We start from the raw sequence: 21,867 nt of genomic DNA on the forward strand, positions 1-21,867 counted from the left end.
GGGGCACGTGCCCCGCGCGAGACTGCTGCGGCCGCCCTGCTGCCGGGTTCCTGGAGGGCTTCCTGGAAGCAGCGTCCACACCAAGCCCTTGGAAGGCCCAGGCGACGGAGGAGCCCGAGGTGGGGAGGAGCGAGTCAGGCAGGGGCCAAGGTGATGGGCCGGGCGGGGAGGAGCGTGTCACGCAGGGGCAGAGGACGGTGACAGGCCGGGCGGGAAGGAGCCGGTCAGGCAGGGGACCAGGACAGTGACGGGCCTGGCGGGGGAGGAGCGCCTCAGGCTGGGGCAGAGGAGACTGGGCTGGGTAGGGGTCAGGGTTACAGTTAGGGCGCCATTCACAATCGCAAAGATGTGGAAGCGCCCCGAGTGCCCATCGATCCACGGGTGCATTAATGAAATGTGGCGCGTGGACACCACGGAGTGCCGTTCAGCTATGAGGAACAGCGGTGAGAGGGCACCTCTCGTGTTCTCCCGGCCAGAGCTGGAACCCGTTCCAGTAAGCCAAGTGTCCCAAGAACGGACACAAGAGCGCCACGTGCGCGCGCTCGCCGGCAGATTGGTAGGAACCGATGGACACCTAAGTGGACACAGAGGAATCGCCTTCATCGGGTGGGTGTCGGGCGGGCGTGGGGAGGGGATGGGCGTGCACATCCATTAGGAATGGGGTGGGTGCGCACCAACCGGGGCATGGGCGCACTTGAAGCTCTGACCCGAGGGGGGAGGCGGGGACAGGGCGATGCAGCTGACCTTAACATTGGTACCCCCACCATACGCTGGGAGAAAATGAGAAATAAATGAATCAGAAAACGGGGGGGAGGGGGGCACGGGCAATACATGTCACCTCAATACGTGGACTCCCATGATCTGCTCGGAGAGAGAGAGAAAAGGAAATGTAATCATAGAGATAAGAGACACCTTTTCAGAAAATGAATCCGAAAAGAAAAGTAAAATGAGGCCTGTGGAGCAGGTCTGCGTGTGACTCCGGATCCCCCAACATCCAGTGCCACCACCAAAGATTCCTACGTGTAGCCCGTAGAACCCCAAAAGCAACGGGACGAGTTCTGGTCACATACTCGCTCAAAATGACGTCCTGGAATTCTCCTGGAACTCCCTCCCCTCTCAGCCTCTCAAGGTTTCCTCCAGCGTGTCGGTTCCCACAGACCAGACCTTTGGTCTGACACCTGACAGTCCAGATGCCACGCATGCTGCCGCGTGGCGGCGGTGTCACGGCTCGGGACAAGAGGAGGCCCCACGGTGCGGGCTGGGGCGCCAGGCACCGCGACGGGCGCTGAGGGTGGGGGTGATCCCCCGGACCGCCGCCGCGCTCCCAGAAAGGGGACAGAACAAGAGGCAAAAAACAAAAAAAACAAAAGCCTACGGCACCCGGTATTCCCGGGCGGTCTCCCATCCAAGTACTAACCAGGCCCGACCCTGCTTAGCTTCGGAGATCAGACGAGACCGGGCGCGTTCAGGCCGGCTTGGCCGGAGACGGTGGAGGGCGCCCCTGCCCCGCTCAAGAAGCCGAGCCTCTCTGCGCTTCCCCTCGCCGGCCGGGTCCGGCGGGCTCCGCGGGACTGGGGAGAGGGGCGGGGCGGCGTGGGGGGCTGTCCACACACACACACACACACACGCGTGCGCGCGCGCGCGAGATGGGCCTCCACGGGTGGACCCGCCAAGGTGGAGACCTTCCAGCCCCCCTCCTCTCCTCGCCTCGCCTCCTTCACCTACCCGCCCCCCACCCCCAGCGCGCCGCCGCTGCTGACTGCGCACGCGCGCGCGGGGCGCTCGACCTTTGCCCCCAGCCAGGGGCCGCCCTCCCCCACAAACCCTTTCAGCTGTGCCCCCCGCCCTGTGCGTGGGCTGCCGCCTATTCCCCAGGGCCAGGGCTGGGGCACAGCGCATGGGGGAGGGGAGCGAGTGTAGGGGCGTCTCTCGGGATGTGTCCCATGGGTGGGGTGGGGTGGGGTGGGGTGGGGTGGGGTGGGGTGGTTTGGGGGGCTCTGAAGAAATCAATCCCCTCTGTCTCCTCCCTCTGGAAAACCCCCAAGCCCTTGGAGAACTGCGGGCACCGCTACCGTGGGGGCCGGACCCTGCTCTGTGTCCTTCTCTGGCCCGGTCCAAGGGGCCTGGGCCTGGCCCGGGGTGGATTGGACCCCAACCACCCCGGGGTGTGGACTTGCTAAAAATCGGCGATGAGCTATTGGATTCGAGCTTCATCTGGGTCATTTCACTAATGAATGCACCGAAAAGAGTTTCCTAATACATCTGTGAGGGTGGCAACTGAAAGAGAAATTTAAAGCTGACAGAATAGGCGAGGAAAGGCACAGGAGATTTCCAAACCCAGTAAGGAAGCCTTTCCCGAAATGGAAGAAAGAAAGGAGCAAATGAAAACACCGGTAGCCCGCCGGGGTCAGAGTCTGCTCATTAGAGAAAGTACCCTGACCAGGTTCACCCGTGGGTGGGTGGCGAGCTAGCGGCATTCAGAAGAGCGAGGCCCACAGTCTGTGCAGAAGACACCTGCACTCGGGCGTGTGTGGCGGCTCGATTCACAAGCAGCTCAGATGTTAAACCAAGGAGAAGCCAGGGAGTTCCCAACGCCCCAGGTGTCCTCAGCCCACGACTGGCTGCTGTGAAAATGCGAAGCCCGGGTCCCGGTCTCAGAGCAGGACAACCAGGAGGTGTGATGTACACCCCGGGGTTCCCAGGAGGATCAGGCTGAAGCTTGGACTTGGCCTCAAAGTGTCCCCTCGCCTGGCCACCCCCTTCCCCTTCCTGCTCCTCTACTCCTGGTGCCCCTCCACCCAGGGGCCAGACCTTAAACAGTCACCCGCAAGAGAATCCTGGTCCCAAAGAAGCCTTCTGGGGGACCCGTGCTGAGAGAGGTTGTGGGCATGGCCCGCTGGGGCTCTGCCCGACCCAGGTCTGGGAGATGCAACCTCCCAGCTCTGGGTCCCTGCAGGAAGTGTCGGCAAGAACAGGGCCAGTCCTCCAAAGGCCCAGGTGCAGGGAGCCCAGGCCAAGCAGCCTGTGGAAGAAGCCACATGCCGTGCCACCCCGGGAACACGACTGTAGGTCACGGCCCCTGCCACCTCCTCCTCCTCCTCCTCCTCCTCCTGCTCCTCCTCCTCTCCCCGACATGGAGCAGGGCTCAGAGACACCTCAGACGCTGCTAGCAAAGTCCAAAGGGCATCGGTTGCTCCTCCAAAGCGCACCCCCGACCCCCAGCAGGCCGCGTTGTCCAGCCAGCCCCTGGGCCTCCCCGGGGTGCCCGGCACAAAAGTGCAGACACCCACCTGACTGGCAATATCAGCTTGAGGACGTTTCTGCCACTCTAAGGACCCGCAGGCCAGCTGGGCCTCCGGGCAGGCAGGACAGAGAGCCCCGGAATCCGACGCGGCGGAGAGCTGGGTGTACGTCCCCACCAGGAGGCGGTCCCCACCTCCACGGCTCTCCCCTCGCGGGGAGCGGCAGCCGCAGGGCCTCAGAGAAGACACCAGGCTGGGCCCCCGCGGCACAGTGGGGGCACGTGCCCCGCGCGAGACTGCTGCGGCCGCCCTGCTGCCGGGTTCCTGGAGGGCTTCCTGGAAGCAGCGTCCACACCAAGCCCTTGGAAGGCCCAGGCGACGGAGGAGCCCGAGGTGGGGAGGAGCGAGTCAGGCAGGGGCCAAGGTGATGGGCCGGGCGGGGAGGAGCGTGTCACGCAGGGGCAGAGGACGGTGACAGGCCGGGCGGGAAGGAGCCGGTCAGGCAGGGGACCAGGACAGTGACGGGCCTGGCGGGGGAGGAGCGCCTCAGGCTGGGGCAGAGGAGACTGGGCTGGGTAGGGGTCAGGGTTACAGTTAGGGCGCCATTCACAATCGCAAAGATGTGGAAGCGCCCCGAGTGCCCATCGATCCACGGGTGCATTAATGAAATGTGGCGCGTGGACACCACGGAGTGCCGTTCAGCTATGAGGAACAGCGGTGAGAGGGCACCTCTCGTGTTCTCCCGGCCAGAGCTGGAACCCGTTCCAGTAAGCCAAGTGTCCCAAGAACGGACACAAGAGCGCCACGTGCGCGCGCTCGCCGGCAGATTGGTAGGAACCGATGGACACCTAAGTGGACACAGAGGAATCGCCTTCATCGGGTGGGTGTCGGGCGGGCGTGGGGAGGGGATGGGCGTGCACATCCATTAGGAATGGGGTGGGTGCGCACCAACCGGGGCATGGGCGCACTTGAAGCTCTGACCCGAGGGGGGAGGCGGGGACAGGGCGATGCAGCTGACCTTAACATTGGTACCCCCACCATACGCTGGGAGAAAATGAGAAATAAATGAATCAGAAAACGGGGGGGAGGGGGGCACGGGCAATACATGTCACCTCAATACGTGGACTCCCATGATCTGCTCGGAGAGAGAGAGAAAAGGAAATGTAATCATAGAGATAAGAGACACCTTTTCAGAAAATGAATCCGAAAAGAAAAGTAAAATGAGGCCTGTGGAGCAGGTCTGCGTGTGACTCCGGATCCCCCAACATCCAGTGCCACCACCAAAGATTCCTACGTGTAGCCCGTAGAACCCCAAAAGCAACGGGACGAGTTCTGGTCACATACTCGCTCAAAATGACGTCCTGGAATTCTCCTGGAACTCCCTCCCCTCTCAGCCTCTCAAGGTTTCCTCCAGCGTGTCGGTTCCCACAGACCAGACCTTTGGTCTGACACCTGACAGTCCAGATGCCACGCATGCTGCCGCGTGGCGGCGGTGTCACGGCTCGGGACAAGAGGAGGCCCCACGGTGCGGGCTGGGGCGCCAGGCACCGCGACGGGCGCTGAGGGTGGGGGTGATCCCCCGGACCGCCGCCGCGCTCCCAGAAAGGGGACAGAACAAGAGGCAAAAAACAAAAAAAACAAAAGCCTACGGCACCCGGTATTCCCGGGCGGTCTCCCATCCAAGTACTAACCAGGCCCGACCCTGCTTAGCTTCGGAGATCAGACGAGACCGGGCGCGTTCAGGCCGGCTTGGCCGGAGACGGTGGAGGGCGCCCCTGCCCCGCTCAAGAAGCCGAGCCTCTCTGCGCTTCCCCTCGCCGGCCGGGTCCGGCGGGCTCCGCGGGACTGGGGAGAGGGGCGGGGCGGCGTGGGGGGCTGTCCACACACACACACACACACACGCGTGCGCGCGCGCGCGAGATGGGCCTCCACGGGTGGACCCGCCAAGGTGGAGACCTTCCAGCCCCCCTCCTCTCCTCGCCTCGCCTCCTTCACCTACCCGCCCCCCACCCCCAGCGCGCCGCCGCTGCTGACTGCGCACGCGCGCGCGGGGCGCTCGACCTTTGCCCCCAGCCAGGGGCCGCCCTCCCCCACAAACCCTTTCAGCTGTGCCCCCCGCCCTGTGCGTGGGCTGCCGCCTATTCCCCAGGGCCAGGGCTGGGGCACAGCGCATGGGGGAGGGGAGCGAGTGTAGGGGCGTCTCTCGGGATGTGTCCCATGGGTGGGGTGGGGTGGGGTGGGGTGGGGTGGGGTGGGGTGGTTTGGGGGGCTCTGAAGAAATCAATCCCCTCTGTCTCCTCCCTCTGGAAAACCCCCAAGCCCTTGGAGAACTGCGGGCACCGCTACCGTGGGGGCCGGACCCTGCTCTGTGTCCTTCTCTGGCCCGGTCCAAGGGGCCTGGGCCTGGCCCGGGGTGGATTGGACCCCAACCACCCCGGGGTGTGGACTTGCTAAAAATCGGCGATGAGCTATTGGATTCGAGCTTCATCTGGGTCATTTCACTAATGAATGCACCGAAAAGAGTTTCCTAATACATCTGTGAGGGTGGCAACTGAAAGAGAAATTTAAAGCTGACAGAATAGGCGAGGAAAGGCACAGGAGATTTCCAAACCCAGTAAGGAAGCCTTTCCCGAAATGGAAGAAAGAAAGGAGCAAATGAAAACACCGGTAGCCCGCCGGGGTCAGAGTCTGCTCATTAGAGAAAGTACCCTGACCAGGTTCACCCGTGGGTGGGTGGCGAGCTAGCGGCATTCAGAAGAGCGAGGCCCACAGTCTGTGCAGAAGACACCTGCACTCGGGCGTGTGTGGCGGCTCGATTCACAAGCAGCTCAGATGTTAAACCAAGGAGAAGCCAGGGAGTTCCCAACGCCCCAGGTGTCCTCAGCCCACGACTGGCTGCTGTGAAAATGCGAAGCCCGGGTCCCGGTCTCAGAGCAGGACAACCAGGAGGTGTGATGTACACCCCGGGGTTCCCAGGAGGATCAGGCTGAAGCTTGGACTTGGCCTCAAAGTGTCCCCTCGCCTGGCCACCCCCTTCCCCTTCCTGCTCCTCTACTCCTGGTGCCCCTCCACCCAGGGGCCAGACCTTAAACAGTCACCCGCAAGAGAATCCTGGTCCCAAAGAAGCCTTCTGGGGGACCCGTGCTGAGAGAGGTTGTGGGCATGGCCCGCTGGGGCTCTGCCCGACCCAGGTCTGGGAGATGCAACCTCCCAGCTCTGGGTCCCTGCAGGAAGTGTCGGCAAGAACAGGGCCAGTCCTCCAAAGGCCCAGGTGCAGGGAGCCCAGGCCAAGCAGCCTGTGGAAGAAGCCACATGCCGTGCCACCCCGGGAACACGACTGTAGGTCACGGCCCCTGCCACCTCCTCCTCCTCCTCCTCCTCCTCCTGCTCCTCCTCCTCTCCCCGACATGGAGCAGGGCTCAGAGACACCTCAGACGCTGCTAGCAAAGTCCAAAGGGCATCGGTTGCTCCTCCAAAGCGCACCCCCGACCCCCAGCAGGCCGCGTTGTCCAGCCAGCCCCTGGGCCTCCCCGGGGTGCCCGGCACAAAAGTGCAGACACCCACCTGACTGGCAATATCAGCTTGAGGACGTTTCTGCCACTCTAAGGACCCGCAGGCCAGCTGGGCCTCCGGGCAGGCAGGACAGAGAGCCCCGGAATCCGACGCGGCGGAGAGCTGGGTGTACGTCCCCACCAGGAGGCGGTCCCCACCTCCACGGCTCTCCCCTCGCGGGGAGCGGCAGCCGCAGGGCCTCAGAGAAGACACCAGGCTGGGCCCCCGCGGCACAGTGGGGGCACGTGCCCCGCGCGAGACTGCTGCGGCCGCCCTGCTGCCGGGTTCCTGGAGGGCTTCCTGGAAGCAGCGTCCACACCAAGCCCTTGGAAGGCCCAGGCGACGGAGGAGCCCGAGGTGGGGAGGAGCGAGTCAGGCAGGGGCCAAGGTGATGGGCCGGGCGGGGAGGAGCGTGTCACGCAGGGGCAGAGGACGGTGACAGGCCGGGCGGGAAGGAGCCGGTCAGGCAGGGGACCAGGACAGTGACGGGCCTGGCGGGGGAGGAGCGCCTCAGGCTGGGGCAGAGGAGACTGGGCTGGGTAGGGGTCAGGGTTACAGTTAGGGCGCCATTCACAATCGCAAAGATGTGGAAGCGCCCCGAGTGCCCATCGATCCACGGGTGCATTAATGAAATGTGGCGCGTGGACACCACGGAGTGCCGTTCAGCTATGAGGAACAGCGGTGAGAGGGCACCTCTCGTGTTCTCCCGGCCAGAGCTGGAACCCGTTCCAGTAAGCCAAGTGTCCCAAGAACGGACACAAGAGCGCCACGTGCGCGCGCTCGCCGGCAGATTGGTAGGAACCGATGGACACCTAAGTGGACACAGAGGAATCGCCTTCATCGGGTGGGTGTCGGGCGGGCGTGGGGAGGGGATGGGCGTGCACATCCATTAGGAATGGGGTGGGTGCGCACCAACCGGGGCATGGGCGCACTTGAAGCTCTGACCCGAGGGGGGAGGCGGGGACAGGGCGATGCAGCTGACCTTAACATTGGTACCCCCACCATACGCTGGGAGAAAATGAGAAATAAATGAATCAGAAAACGGGGGGGAGGGGGGCACGGGCAATACATGTCACCTCAATACGTGGACTCCCATGATCTGCTCGGAGAGAGAGAGAAAAGGAAATGTAATCATAGAGATAAGAGACACCTTTTCAGAAAATGAATCCGAAAAGAAAAGTAAAATGAGGCCTGTGGAGCAGGTCTGCGTGTGACTCCGGATCCCCCAACATCCAGTGCCACCACCAAAGATTCCTACGTGTAGCCCGTAGAACCCCAAAAGCAACGGGACGAGTTCTGGTCACATACTCGCTCAAAATGACGTCCTGGAATTCTCCTGGAACTCCCTCCCCTCTCAGCCTCTCAAGGTTTCCTCCAGCGTGTCGGTTCCCACAGACCAGACCTTTGGTCTGACACCTGACAGTCCAGATGCCACGCATGCTGCCGCGTGGCGGCGGTGTCACGGCTCGGGACAAGAGGAGGCCCCACGGTGCGGGCTGGGGCGCCAGGCACCGCGACGGGCGCTGAGGGTGGGGGTGATCCCCCGGACCGCCGCCGCGCTCCCAGAAAGGGGACAGAACAAGAGGCAAAAAACAAAAAAAACAAAAGCCTACGGCACCCGGTATTCCCGGGCGGTCTCCCATCCAAGTACTAACCAGGCCCGACCCTGCTTAGCTTCGGAGATCAGACGAGACCGGGCGCGTTCAGGCCGGCTTGGCCGGAGACGGTGGAGGGCGCCCCTGCCCCGCTCAAGAAGCCGAGCCTCTCTGCGCTTCCCCTCGCCGGCCGGGTCCGGCGGGCTCCGCGGGACTGGGGAGAGGGGCGGGGCGGCGTGGGGGGCTGTCCACACACACACACACACACACACACGCGTGCGCGCGCGCGCGAGATGGGCCTCCACGGGTGGACCCGCCAAGGTGGAGACCTTCCAGCCCCCCTCCTCTCCTCGCCTCGCCTCCTTCACCTACCCGCCCCCCACCCCCAGCGCGCCGCCGCTGCTGACTGCGCACGCGCGCGCGGGGCGCTCGACCTTTGCCCCCAGCCAGGGGCCGCCCTCCCCCACAAACCCTTTCAGCTGTGCCCCCCGCCCTGTGCGTGGGCTGCCGCCTATTCCCCAGGGCCAGGGCTGGGGCACAGCGCATGGGGGAGGGGAGCGAGTGTAGGGGCGTCTCTCGGGATGTGTCCCATGGGTGGGGTGGGGTGGGGTGGGGTGGGGTGGGGTGGGGTGGTTTGGGGGGCTCTGAAGAAATCAATCCCCTCTGTCTCCTCCCTCTGGAAAACCCCCAAGCCCTTGGAGAACTGCGGGCACCGCTACCGTGGGGGCCGGACCCTGCTCTGTGTCCTTCTCTGGCCCGGTCCAAGGGGCCTGGGCCTGGCCCGGGGTGGATTGGACCCCAACCACCCCGGGGTGTGGACTTGCTAAAAATCGGCGATTAGCTATTGGATTCGAGCTTCATCTGGGTCATTTCACTAATGAATGCACCGAAAAGAGTTTCCTAATACATCTGTGAGGGTGGCAACTGAAAGAGAAATTTAAAGCTGACAGAATAGGCGAGGAAAGGCACAGGAGATTTCCAAACCCAGTAAGGAAGCCTTTCCCGAAATGGAAGAAAGAAAGGAGCAAATGAAAACACCGGTAGCCCGCCGGGGTCAGAGTCTGCTCATTAGAGAAAGTACCCTGACCAGGTTCACCCGTGGGTGGGTGGCGAGCTAGCGGCATTCAGAAGAGCGAGGCCCACAGTCTGTGCAGAAGACACCTGCACTCGGGCGTGTGTGGCGGCTCGATTCACAAGCAGCTCAGATGTTAAACCAAGGAGAAGCCAGGGAGTTCCCAACGCCCCAGGTGTCCTCAGCCCACGACTGGCTGCTGTGAAAATGCGAAGCCCGGGTCCCGGTCTCAGAGCAGGACAACCAGGAGGTGTGATGTACACCCCGGGGTTCCCAGGAGGATCAGGCTGAAGCTTGGACTTGGCCTCAAAGTGTCCCCTCGCCTGGCCACCCCCTTCCCCTTCCTGCTCCTCTACTCCTGGTGCCCCTCCACCCAGGGGCCAGACCTTAAACAGTCACCCGCAAGAGAATCCTGGTCCCAAAGAAGCCTTCTGGGGGACCCGTGCTGAGAGAGGTTGTGGGCATGGCCCGCTGGGGCTCTGCCCGACCCAGGTCTGGGAGATGCAACCTCCCAGCTCTGGGTCCCTGCAGGAAGTGTCGGCAAGAACAGGGCCAGTCCTCCAAAGGCCCAGGTGCAGGGAGCCCAGGCCAAGCAGCCTGTGGAAGAAGCCACATGCCGTGCCACCCCGGGAACACGACTGTAGGTCACGGCCCCTGCCACCTCCTCCTCCTCCTCCTCCTCCTCCTGCTCCTCCTCCTCTCCCCGACATGGAGCAGGGCTCAGAGACACCTCAGACGCTGCTAGCAAAGTCCAAAGGGCATCGGTTGCTCCTCCAAAGCGCACCCCCGACCCCCAGCAGGCCGCGTTGTCCAGCCAGCCCCTGGGCCTCCCCGGGGTGCCCGGCACAAAAGTGCAGACACCCACCTGACTGGCAATATCAGCTTGAGGACGTTTCTGCCACTCTAAGGACCCGCAGGCCAGCTGGGCCTCCGGGCAGGCAGGACAGAGAGCCCCGGAATCCGACGCGGCGGAGAGCTGGGTGTACGTCCCCACCAGGAGGCGGTCCCCACCTCCACGGCTCTCCCCTCGCGGGGAGCGGCAGCCGCAGGGCCTCAGAGAAGACACCAGGCTGGGCCCCCGCGGCACAGTGGGGGCACGTGCCCCGCGCGAGACTGCTGCGGCCGCCCTGCTGCCGGGTTCCTGGAGGGCTTCCTGGAAGCAGCGTCCACACCAAGCCCTTGGAAGGCCCAGGCGACGGAGGAGCCCGAGGTGGGGAGGAGCGAGTCAGGCAGGGGCCAAGGTGATGGGCCGGGCGGGGAGGAGCGTGTCACGCAGGGGCAGAGGACGGTGACAGGCCGGGCGGGAAGGAGCCGGTCAGGCAGGGGACCAGGACAGTGACGGGCCTGGCGGGGGAGGAGCGCCTCAGGCTGGGGCAGAGGAGACTGGGCTGGGTAGGGGTCAGGGTTACAGTTAGGGCGCCATTCACAATCGCAAAGATGTGGAAGCGCCCCGAGTGCCCATCGATCCACGGGTGCATTAATGAAATGTGGCGCGTGGACACCACGGAGTGCCGTTCAGCTATGAGGAACAGCGGTGAGAGGGCACCTCTCGTGTTCTCCCGGCCAGAGCTGGAACCCGTTCCAGTAAGCCAAGTGTCCCAAGAACGGACACAAGAGCGCCACGTGCGCGCGCTCGCCGGCAGATTGGTAGGAACCGATGGACACCTAAGTGGACACAGAGGAATCGCCTTCATCGGGTGGGTGTCGGGCGGGCGTGGGGAGGGGATGGGCGTGCACATCCATTAGGAATGGGGTGGGTGCGCACCAACCGGGGCATGGGCGCACTTGAAGCTCTGACCCGAGGGGGGAGGCGGGGACAGGGCGATGCAGCTGACCTTAACATTGGTACCCCCACCATACGCTGGGAGAAAATGAGAAATAAATGAATCAGAAAACGGGGGGGAGGGGGGCACGGGCAATACATGTCACCTCAATACGTGGACTCCCATGATCTGCTCGGAGAGAGAGAGAAAAGGAAATGTAATCATAGAGATAAGAGACACCTTTTCAGAAAATGAATCCGAAAAGAAAAGTAAAATGAGGCCTGTGGAGCAGGTCTGCGTGTGACTCCGGATCCCCCAACATCCAGTGCCACCACCAAAGATTCCTACGTGTAGCCCGTAGAACCCCAAAAGCAACGGGACGAGTTCTGGTCACATACTCGCTCAAAATGACGTCCTGGAATTCTCCTGGAACTCCCTCCCCTCTCAGCCTCTCAAGGTTTCCTCCAGCGTGTCGGTTCCCACAGACCAGACCTTTGGTCTGACACCTGACAGTCCAGATGCCACGCATGCTGCCGCGTGGCGGCGGTGTCACGGCTCGGGACAAGAGGAGGCCCCACGGTGCGGGCTGGGGCGCCAGGCACCGCGACGGGCGCTGAGGGTGGGGGTGATCCCCCGGACCGCCGCCGCGCTCCCAGAAAGGGGACAGAACAAGAGGCAAAAAACAAAAAAAACAAAAGCCTACGGCACCCGGTATTCCCGGGCGGTCTCCCATCCAAGTACTAACCAGGCCCGACCCTGCTTAGCTTCGGAGATCAGACGAGACCGGGCGCGTTCAGGCCGGCTTGGCCGGAGACGGTGGAGGGCGCCCCTGCCCCGCTCAAGAAGCCGAGCCTCTCTGCGCTTCCCCTCGCCGGCCGGGTCCGGCGGGCTCCGCGGGACTGGGGAGAGGGGCGGGGCGGCGTGGGGGGCTGTCCACACACACACACACACACACGCGTGCGCGCGCGCGCGAGATGGGCCTCCACGGGTGGACCCGCCAAGGTGGAGACCTTCCAGCCCCCCTCCTCTCCTCGCCTCGCCTCCTTCACCTACCCGCCCCCCACCCCCAGCGCGCCGCCGCTGCTGACTGCGCACGCGCGCGCGGGGCGCTCGACCTTTGCCCCCAGCCAGGGGCCGCCCTCCCCCACAAACCCTTTCAGCTGTGCCCCCCGCCCTGTGCGTGGGCTGCCGCCTATTCCCCAGGGCCAGGGCTGGGGCACAGCGCATGGGGGAGGGGAGCGAGTGTAGGGGCGTCTCTCGGGATGTGTCCCATGGGTGGGGTGGGGTGGGGTGGGGTGGGGTGGGGTGGGGTGGTTTGGGGGGCTCTGAAGAAATCAATCCCCTCTGTCTCCTCCCTCTGGAAAACCCCCAAGCCCTTGGAGAACTGCGGGCACCGCTACCGTGGGGGCCGGACCCTGCTCTGTGTCCTTCTCTGGCCCGGTCCAAGGGGCCTGGGCCTGGCCCGGGGTGGATTGGACCCCAACCACCCCGGGGTGTGGACTTGCTAAAAATCGGCGATGAGCTATTGGATTCGAGCTTCATCTGGGTCATTTCACTAATGAATGCTCCGAAAAGAGTTTCCTAATACATCTGTGAGGGTGGCAACTGAAAGAGAAATTTAAAGCTGACAGAATAGGCGAGGAAAGGCACAGGAGATTTCCAAACCCAGTAAGGAAGCCTTTCCCGAAATGGAAGAAAGAAAGGAGCAAATGAAAACACCGGTAGCCCGCCGGGGTCAGAGTCTGCTCCTTAGAGAAAGTACCCTGACCAGGTTCACCCGTGGGTGGGTGGCGAGCTAGCGGCATTCAGAAGAGCGAGGCCCGCAGTCTGTGCAGAAGACACCTGCACTCGGGCGTGTGTGGCAGCACGATTCACAAGCAGCTCAGATGTTAAACCAAGGAGAAGCCAGGGAGTTCCCAACGCCCCAGGTGTCCTCAGCCCACGACTGGCTGCTGTGAAAATGCGAAGCCCGGGTCCCGGTCTCAGAGCAGGACAACCAGGAGGTGTGATGTACACCCCGGGGTTCCCAGGAGGATCAGGCTGAAGCTTGGACTTGGCCTCAAAGTGTCCCCTCGCCTGGCCACCCCCTTCCCCTTCCTGCTCCTCTACTCCTGGTGCCCCTCCACCCAGGGGCCAGACCTTAAACAGTCACCCGCAAGAGAATCCTGGTCCCAAAGAAGCCTTCTGGGGGACCCGTGCTGAGAGAGGTTGTGGGCATGGCCCGCTGGGGCTCTGCCCGACCCAGGTCTGGGAGATGCAACCTCCCAGCTCTGGGTCCCTGCAGGAAGTGTCGGCAAGAACAGGGCCAGTCCTCCAAAGGCCCAGGTGCAGGGAGCCCAGGCCAAGCAGCCTGTGGAAGAAGCCACATGCCGTGCCACCCCGGGAACACGACTGTAGGTCACGGCCCCTGCCACCTCCTCCTCCTCCTCCTCCTCCTCCTGCTCCTCCTCCTCTCCCCGACATGGAGCAGGGCTCAGAGACACCTCAGACGCTGCTAGCAAAGTCCAAAGGGCATCGGTTGCTCCTCCAAAGCGCACCCCCGACCCCCAGCAGGCCGCGTTGTCCAGCCAGCCCCTGGGCCTCCCCGGGGTGCCCGGCACAAAAGTGCAGACACCCACCTGACTGGCAATATCAGCTTGAGGACGTTTCTGCCACTCTAAGGACCCGCAGGCCAGCTGGGCCTCCGGGCAGGCAGGACAGAGAGCCCCGGAATCCGACGCGGCGGAGAGCTGGGTGTACGTCCCCACCAGGAGGCGGTCCCCACCTCCACGGCTCTCCCCTCGCGGGGAGCGGCAGCCGCAGGGCCTCAGAGAAGACACCAGGCTGGGCCCCCGCGGCACAGTGGGGGCACGTGCCCCGCGCGAGACTGCTGCGGCCGCCCTGCTGCCGGGTTCCTGGAGGGCTTCCTGGAAGCAGCGTCCACACCAAGCCCTTGGAAGGCCCAGGCGACGGAGGAGCCCGAGGTGGGGAGGAGCGAGTCAGGCAGGGGCCAAGGTGATGGGCCGGGCGGGGAGGAGCGTGTCACGCAGGGGCAGAGGACGGTGACAGGCCGGGCGGGAAGGAGCCGGTCAGGCAGGGGACCAGGACAGTGACGGGCCTGGCGGGGGAGGAGCGCCTCAGGCTGGGGCAGAGGAGACTGGGCTGGGTAGGGGTCAGGGTTACAGTTAGGGCGCCATTCACAATCGCAAAGATGTGGAAGCGCCCCGAGTGCCCATCGATCCACGGGTGCATTAATGAAATGTGGCGCGTGGACACCACGGAGTGCCGTTCAGCTATGAGGAACAGCGGTGAGAGGGCACCTCTCGTGTTCTCCCGGCCAGAGCTGGAACCCGTTCCAGTAAGCCAAGTGTCCCAAGAACGGACACAAGAGCGCCACGTGCGCGCGCTCGCCGGCAGATTGGTAGGAACCGATGGACACCTAAGTGGACACAGAGGAATCGCCTTCATCGGGTGGGTGTCGGGCGGGCGTGGGGAGGGGATGGGCGTGCACATCCATTAGGAATGGGGTGGGTGCGCACCAACCGGGGCATGGGCGCACTTGAAGCTCTGACCCGAGGGGGGAGGCGGGGACAGGGCGATGCAGCTGACCTTAACATTGGTACCCCCACCATACGCTGGGAGAAAATGAGAAATAAATGAATCAGAAAACGGGGGGGAGGGGGGCACGGGCAATACATGTCACCTCAATACGTGGACTCCCATGATCTGCTCGGAGAGAGAGAGAAAAGGAAATGTAATCATAGAGATAAGAGACACCTTTTCAGAAAATGAATCCGAAAAGAAAAGTAAAATGAGGCCTGTGGAGCAGGTCTGCGTGTGACTCCGGATCCCCCAACATCCAGTGCCACCACCAAAGATTCCTACGTGTAGCCCGTAGAACCCCAAAAGCAACGGGACGAGTTCTGGTCACATACTCGCTCAAAATGACGTCCTGGAATTCTCCTGGAACTCCCTCCCCTCTCAGCCTCTCAAGGTTTCCTCCAGCGTGTCGGTTCCCACAGACCAGACCTTTGGTCTGACACCTGACAGTCCAGATGCCACGCATGCTGCCGCGTGGCGGCGGTGTCACGGCTCGGGACAAGAGGAGGCCCCACGGTGCGGGCTGGGGCGCCAGGCACCGCGACGGGCGCTGAGGGTGGGGGTGATCCCCCGGACCGCCGCCGCGCTCCCAGAAAGGGGACAGAACAAGAGGCAAAAAACAAAAAAAACAAAAGCCTACGGCACCCGGTATTCCCGGGCGGGCTCCCATCCAAGTACTAACCAGGCCCGACCCTGCTTAGCTTCGGAGATCAGACGAGACCGGGCGCGTTCAGGCCGGCTTGGCCGGAGACGGTGGAGGGCGCCCCTGCCCCGCTCAAGAAGCCGAGCCTCTCTGCGCTTCCCCTCGCCGGCCGGGTCCGGCGGGCAACGCGGGACTGGGGAGAGGGGCGGGGCGGCGTGGGGGGCTGTCCACACACACACACACACACACACACACACACGCGTGCGCGCGCGCGCGAGATGGGCCTCCACGGGTGGACCCGCCAAGGTGGAGACCTTCCAGCCCCCCTCCTCTCCTCGCCTCGCCTCCTTCACCTACCCGCCCCCCACCCCCAGCGCGCCGCCGCTGCTGACTGCGCACGCGCGCGCGCGCGCGCGCGCGCGCGGGGCGCTCGACCTTTGCCCCCAGCCAGGGGCCGCCCTCCCCCACAAACCCTTTCAGCTGTGCCCCCCGCCCTGTGCGTGGGCTGCCGCCTATTCCCCAGGGCCAGGGCTGGGGCACAGCGCATGGGGGAGGGGAGCGAGTGTAGGGGCGTCTCTCGGGATGTGTCCCATGGGTGGGGTGGGGTGGGGTGGGGTGGGGTGGGGTGGGGTGGTTTGGGGGGCTCTGAAGAAATCAATCCCCTCTGTCTCCTCCCTCTGGAAAACCCCCAAGCCCTTGGAGAACTGCGGGCACCGCTACCGTGGGGGCCGGACCCTGCTCTGTGTCCTTCTCTGGCCCGGTCCAAGGGGCCTGGGCCTGGCCCGGGGTGGATTGGACCCCAACCACCCCGGGGTGTGGACTTGCTAAAAATCGGCGATTAGCTATTGGATTCGAGCTTCATCTGGGTCATTTCACTAATGAATGCACCGAAAAGAGTTTCCTAATACATCTGTGAGGGTGGCAACTGAAAGAGAAATTTAAAGCTGACAGAATAGGCGAGGAAAGGCACAGGAGATTTCCAAACCCAGTAAGGAAGCCTTTCCCGAAATGGAAGAAAGAAAGGAGCAAATGAAAACACCGGTAGCCCGCCGGGGTCAGAGTCTGCTCATTAGAGAAAGTACCCTGACCAGGTTCACCCGTGGGTGGGTGGCGAGCTAGCGGCATTCAGAAGAGCGAGGCCCACAGTCTGTGCAGAAGACACCTGCACTCGGGCGTGTGTGGCGGCTCGATTCACAAGCAGCTCAGATGTTAAACCAAGGAGAAGCCAGGGAGTTCCCAACGCCCCAGGTGTCCTCAGCCCACGACTGGCTGCTGTGAAAATGCGAAGCCCGGGTCCCGGTCTCAGAGCAGGACAACCAGGAGGTGTGATGTACACCCCGGGGTTCCCAGGAGGATCAGGCTGAAGCTTGGACTTGGCCTCAAAGTGTCCCCTCGCCTGGCCACCCCCTTCCCCTTCCTGCTCCTCTACTCCTGGTGCCCCTCCACCCAGGGGCCAGACCTTAAACAGTCACCCGCAAGAGAATCCTGGTCCCAAAGAAGCCTTCTGGGGGACCCGTGCTGAGAGAGGTTGTGGGCATGGCCCGCTGGGGCTCTGCCCGACCCAGGTCTGGGAGATGCAACCTCCCAGCTCTGGGTCCCTGCAGGAAGTGTCGGCAAGAACAGGGCCAGTCCTCCAAAGGCCCAGGTGCAGGGAGCCCAGGCCAAGCAGCCTGTGGAAGAAGCCACATGCCGTGCCACCCCGGGAACACGACTGTAGGTCACGGCCCCTGCCACCTCCTCCTCCTCCTCCTCCTCCTCCTGCTCCTCCTCCTCTCCCCGACATGGAGCAGGGCTCAGAGACACCTCAGACGCTGCTAGCAAAGTCCAAAGGGCATCGGTTGCTCCTCCAAAGCGCACCCCCGACCCCCAGCAGGCCGCGTTGTCCAGCCAGCCCCTGGGCCTCCCCGGGGTGCCCGGCACAAAAGTGCAGACACCCACCTGACTGGCAATATCAGCTTGAGGACGTTTCTGCCACTCTAAGGACCCGCAGGCCAGCTGGGCCTCCGGGCAGGCAGGACAGAGAGCCCCGGAATCCGACGCGGCGGAGAGCTGGGTGTACGTCCCCACCAGGAGGCGGTCCCCACCTCCACGGCTCTCCCCTCGCGGGGAGCGGCAGCCGCAGGGCCTCAGAGAAGACACCAGGCTGGGCCCCCGCGGCACAGTGGGGGCACGTGCCCCGCGCGAGACTGCTGCGGCCGCCCTGCTGCCGGGTTCCTGGAGGGCTTCCTGGAAGCAGCGTCCACACCAAGCCCTTGGAAGGCCCAGGCGACGGAGGAGCCCGAGGTGGGGAGGAGCGAGTCAGGCAGGGGCCAAGGTGATGGGCCGGGCGGGGAGGAGCGTGTCACGCAGGGGCAGAGGACGGTGACAGGCCGGGCGGGAAGGAGCCGGTCAGGCAGGGGACCAGGACAGTGACGGGCCTGGCGGGGGAGGAGCGCCTCAGGCTGGGGCAGAGGAGACTGGGCTGGGTAGGGGTCAGGGTTACAGTTAGGGCGCCATTCACAATCGCAAAGATGTGGAAGCGCCCCGAGTGCCCATCGATCCACGGGTGCATTAATGAAATGTGGCGCGTGGACACCACGGAGTGCCGTTCAGCTATGAGGAACAGCGGTGAGAGGGCACCTCTCGTGTTCTCCCGGCCAGAGCTGGAACCCGTTCCAGTAAGCCAAGTGTCCCAAGAACGGACACAAGAGCGCCACGTGCGCGCGCTCGCCGGCAGATTGGTAGGAACCGATGGACACCTAAGTGGACACAGAGGAATCGCCTTCATCGGGTGGGTGTCGGGCGGGCGTGGGGAGGGGATGGGCGTGCACATCCATTAGGAATGGGGTGGGTGCGCACCAACCGGGGCATGGGCGCACTTGAAGCTCTGACCCGAGGGGGGAGGCGGGGACAGGGCGATGCAGCTGACCTTAACATTGGTACCCCCACTATACGCTGGGAGAAAATGAGAAATAAATGAATCAGAAAACGGGGGGGAGGGGGGCACGGGCAATACATGTCACCTCAATACGTGGACTCCCATGATCTGCTCGGAGAGAGAGAGAAAAGGAAATGTAATCATAGAGATAAGAGACACCTTTTCAGAAAATGAATCCGAAAAGAAAAGTAAAATGAGGCCTGTGGAGCAGGTCTGCGTGTGACTCCGGATCCCCCAACATCCAGTGCCACCACCAAAGATTCCTACGTGTAGCCCGTAGAACCCCAAAAGCAACGGGACGAGTTCTGGTCACATACTCGCTCAAAATGACGTCCTGGAATTCTCCTGGAACTCCCTCCCCTCTCAGCCTCTCAAGGTTTCCTCCAGCGTGTCGGTTCCCACAGACCAGACCTTTGGTCTGACACCTGACAGTCCAGATGCCACGCATGCTGCCGCGTGGCGGCGGTGTCACGGCTCGGGACAAGAGGAGGCCCCACGGTGCGGGCTGGGGCGCCAGGCACCGCGACGGGCGCTGAGGGTGGGGGTGATCCCCCGGACCGCCGCCGCGCTCCCAGAAAGGGGACAGAACAAGAGGCAAAAAACAAAAAAAACAAAAGCCTACGGCACCCGGTATTCCCGGGCGGGCTCCCATCCAAGTACTAACCAGGCCCGACCCTGCTTAGCTTCGGAGATCAGACGAGACCGGGCGCGTTCAGGCCGGCTTGGCCGGAGACGGTGGAGGGCGCCCCTGCCCCGCTCAAGAAGCCGAGCCTCTCTGCGCTTCCCCTCGCCGGCCGGGTCCGGCGGGCTCCGCGGGACTGGGGAGAGGGGCGGGGCGGCGTGGGGGGCTGTCCACACACACACACACACACACGCGTGCGCGCGCGCGCGAGATGGGCCTCCACGGGTGGACCCGCCAAGGTGGAGACCTTCCAGCCCCCCTCCTCTCCTCGCCTCGCCTCCTTCACCTACCCGCCCCCCACCCCCAGCGCGCCGCCGCTGCTGACTGCGCACGCGCGCGCGGGGCGCTCGACCTTTGCCCCCAGCCAGGGGCCGCCCTCCCCCACAAACCCTTTCAGCTGTGCCCCCCGCCCTGTGCGTGGGCTGCCGCCTATTCCCCAGGGCCAGGGCTGGGGCACAGCGCATGGGGGAGGGGAGCGAGTGTAGGGGCGTCTCTCGGGATGTGTCCCATGGGTGGGGTGGGGTGGGGTGGGGTGGGGTGGGGTGGGGTGGTTTGGGGGGCTCTGAAGAAATCAATCCCCTCTGTCTCCTCCCTCTGGAAAACCCCCAAGCCCTTGGAGAACTGCGGGCACCGCTACCGTGGGGGCCGGACCCTGCTCTGTGTCCTTCTCTGGCCCGGTCCAAGGGGCCTGGGCCTGGCCCGGGGTGGATTGGACCCCAACCACCCCGGGGTGTGGACTTGCTAAAAATCGGCGATTAGCTATTGGATTCGAGCTTCATCTGGGTCATTTCACTAATGAATGCACCGAAAAGAGTTTCCTAATACATCTGTGAGGGTGGCAACTGAAAGAGAAATTTAAAGCTGACAGAATAGGCGAGGAAAGGCACAGGAGATTTCCAAACCCAGTAAGGAAGCCTTTCCCGAAATGGAAGAAAGAAAGGAGCAAATGAAAACACCGGTAGCCCGCCGGGGTCAGAGTCTGCTCATTAGAGAAAGTACCCTGACCAGGTTCACCCGTGGGTGGGTGGCGAGCTAGCGGCATTCAGAAGAGCGAGGCCCACAGTCTGTGCAGAAGACACCTGCACTCGGGCGTGTGTGGCGGCTCGATTCACAAGCAGCTCAGATGTTAAACCAAGGAGAAGCCAGGGAGTTCCCAACGCCCCAGGTGTCCTCAGCCCACGACTGGCTGCTGTGAAAATGCGAAGCCCGGGTCCCGGTCTCAGAGCAGGACAACCAGGAGGTGTGATGTACACCCCGGGGTTCCCAGGAGGATCAGGCTGAAGCTTGGACTTGGCCTCAAAGTGTCCCCTCGCCTGGCCACCCCCTTCCCCTTCCTGCTCCTCTACTCCTGGTGCCCCTCCACCCAGGGGCCAGACCTTAAACAGTCACCCGCAAGAGAATCCTGGTCCCAAAGAAGCCTTCTGGGGGACCCGTGCTGAGAGAGGTTGTGGGCATGGCCCGCTGGGGCTCTGCCCGACCCAGGTCTGGGAGATGCAACCTCCCAGCTCTGGGTCCCTGCAGGAAGTGTCGGCAAGAACAGGGCCAGTCCTCCAAAGGCCCAGGTGCAGGGAGCCCAGGCCAAGCAGCCTGTGGAAGAAGCCACATGCCGTGCCACCCCGGGAACACGACTGTAGGTCACGGCCCCTGCCACCTCCTCCTCCTCCTCCTCCTCCTCCTGCTCCTCCTCCTCTCCCCGACATGGAGCAGGGCTCAGAGACACCTCAGACGCTGCTAGCAAAGTCCAAAGGGCATCGGTTGCTCCTCCAAAGCGCACCCCCGACCCCCAGCAGGCCGCGTTGTCCAGCCAGCCCCTGGGCCTCCCCGGGGTGCCCGGCACAAAAGTGCAGACACCCACCTGACTGGCAATATCAGCTTGAGGACGTTTCTGCCACTCTAAGGACCCGCAGGCCAGCTGGGCCTCCGGGCAGGCAGGACAGAGAGCCCCGGAATCCGACGCGGCGGAGAGCTGGGTGTACGTCCCCACCAGGAGGCGGTCCCCACCTCCACGGCTCTCCCCTCGCGGGGAGCGGCAGCCGCAGGGCCTCAGAGAAGACACCAGGCTGGGCCCCCGCGGCACAGTGGGGGCACGTGCCCCGCGCGAGACTGCTGCGGCCGCCCTGCTGCCGGGTTCCTGGAGGGCTTCCTGGAAGCAGCGTCCACACCAAGCCCTTGGAAGGCCCAGGCGACGGAGGAGCCCGAGGTGGGGAGGAGCGAGTCAGGCAGGGGCCAAGGTGATGGGCCGGGCGGGGAGGAGCGTGTCACGCAGGGGCAGAGGACGGTGACAGGCCGGGCGGGAAGGAGCCGGTCAGGCAGGGGACCAGGACAGTGACGGGCCTGGCGGGGGAGGAGCGCCTCAGGCTGGGGCAGAGGAGACTGGGCTGGGTAGGGGTCAGGGTTACAGTTAGGGCGCCATTCACAATCGCAAAGATGTGGAAGCGCCCCGAGTGCCCATCGATCCACGGGTGCATTAATGAAATGTGGCGCGTGGACACCACGGAGTGCCGTTCAGCTATGAGGAACAGCGGTGAGAGGGCACCTCTCGTGTTCTCCCGGCCAGAGCTGGAACCCGTTCCAGTAAGCCAAGTGTCCCAAGAACGGACACAAGAGCGCCACGTGCGCGCGCTCGCCGGCAGATTGGTAGGAACCGATGGACACCTAAGTGGACACAGAGGAATCGCCTTCATCGGGTGGGTGTCGGGCGGGCGTGGGGAGGGGATGGGCGTGCACATCCATTAGGAATGGGGTGGGTGCGCACCAACCGGGGCATGGGCGCACTTGAAGCTCTGACCCGAGGGGGGAGGCGGGGACAGGGCGATGCAGCT

At 63.8% G+C, this 21,867-nt stretch overlaps 6 pseudogenes; all 6 read right to left on the reverse strand.

The window, feature by feature from the left end:
* Positions 1 to 1,368: 1,368 nt before the first annotated feature.
* LOC142862801 (uncharacterized) lies at positions 1,369 to 1,487 on the reverse strand (annotated as a pseudogene).
* Positions 1,488 to 4,884: 3,397 nt separating this feature from the next.
* LOC142862802 (uncharacterized) lies at positions 4,885 to 5,003 on the reverse strand (annotated as a pseudogene).
* Positions 5,004 to 8,400: 3,397 nt separating this feature from the next.
* LOC142862803 (uncharacterized) lies at positions 8,401 to 8,519 on the reverse strand (annotated as a pseudogene).
* Positions 8,520 to 11,920: 3,401 nt separating this feature from the next.
* Positions 11,921 to 12,039, reverse strand: LOC142862804 (uncharacterized; annotated as a pseudogene).
* Positions 12,040 to 15,436: 3,397 nt separating this feature from the next.
* LOC142862869 (uncharacterized) lies at positions 15,437 to 15,555 on the reverse strand (annotated as a pseudogene).
* Positions 15,556 to 18,978: 3,423 nt separating this feature from the next.
* Positions 18,979 to 19,097, reverse strand: LOC142862870 (uncharacterized; annotated as a pseudogene).
* Positions 19,098 to 21,867: the final 2,770 nt, after the last annotated feature.

The sequence above is a fragment of the Microcebus murinus genome, chromosome 20 (assembly GCF_040939455.1).
Source record: "Microcebus murinus isolate Inina chromosome 20, M.murinus_Inina_mat1.0, whole genome shotgun sequence".
Taxonomy (NCBI): Eukaryota; Metazoa; Chordata; class Mammalia; order Primates; family Cheirogaleidae; genus Microcebus; species Microcebus murinus.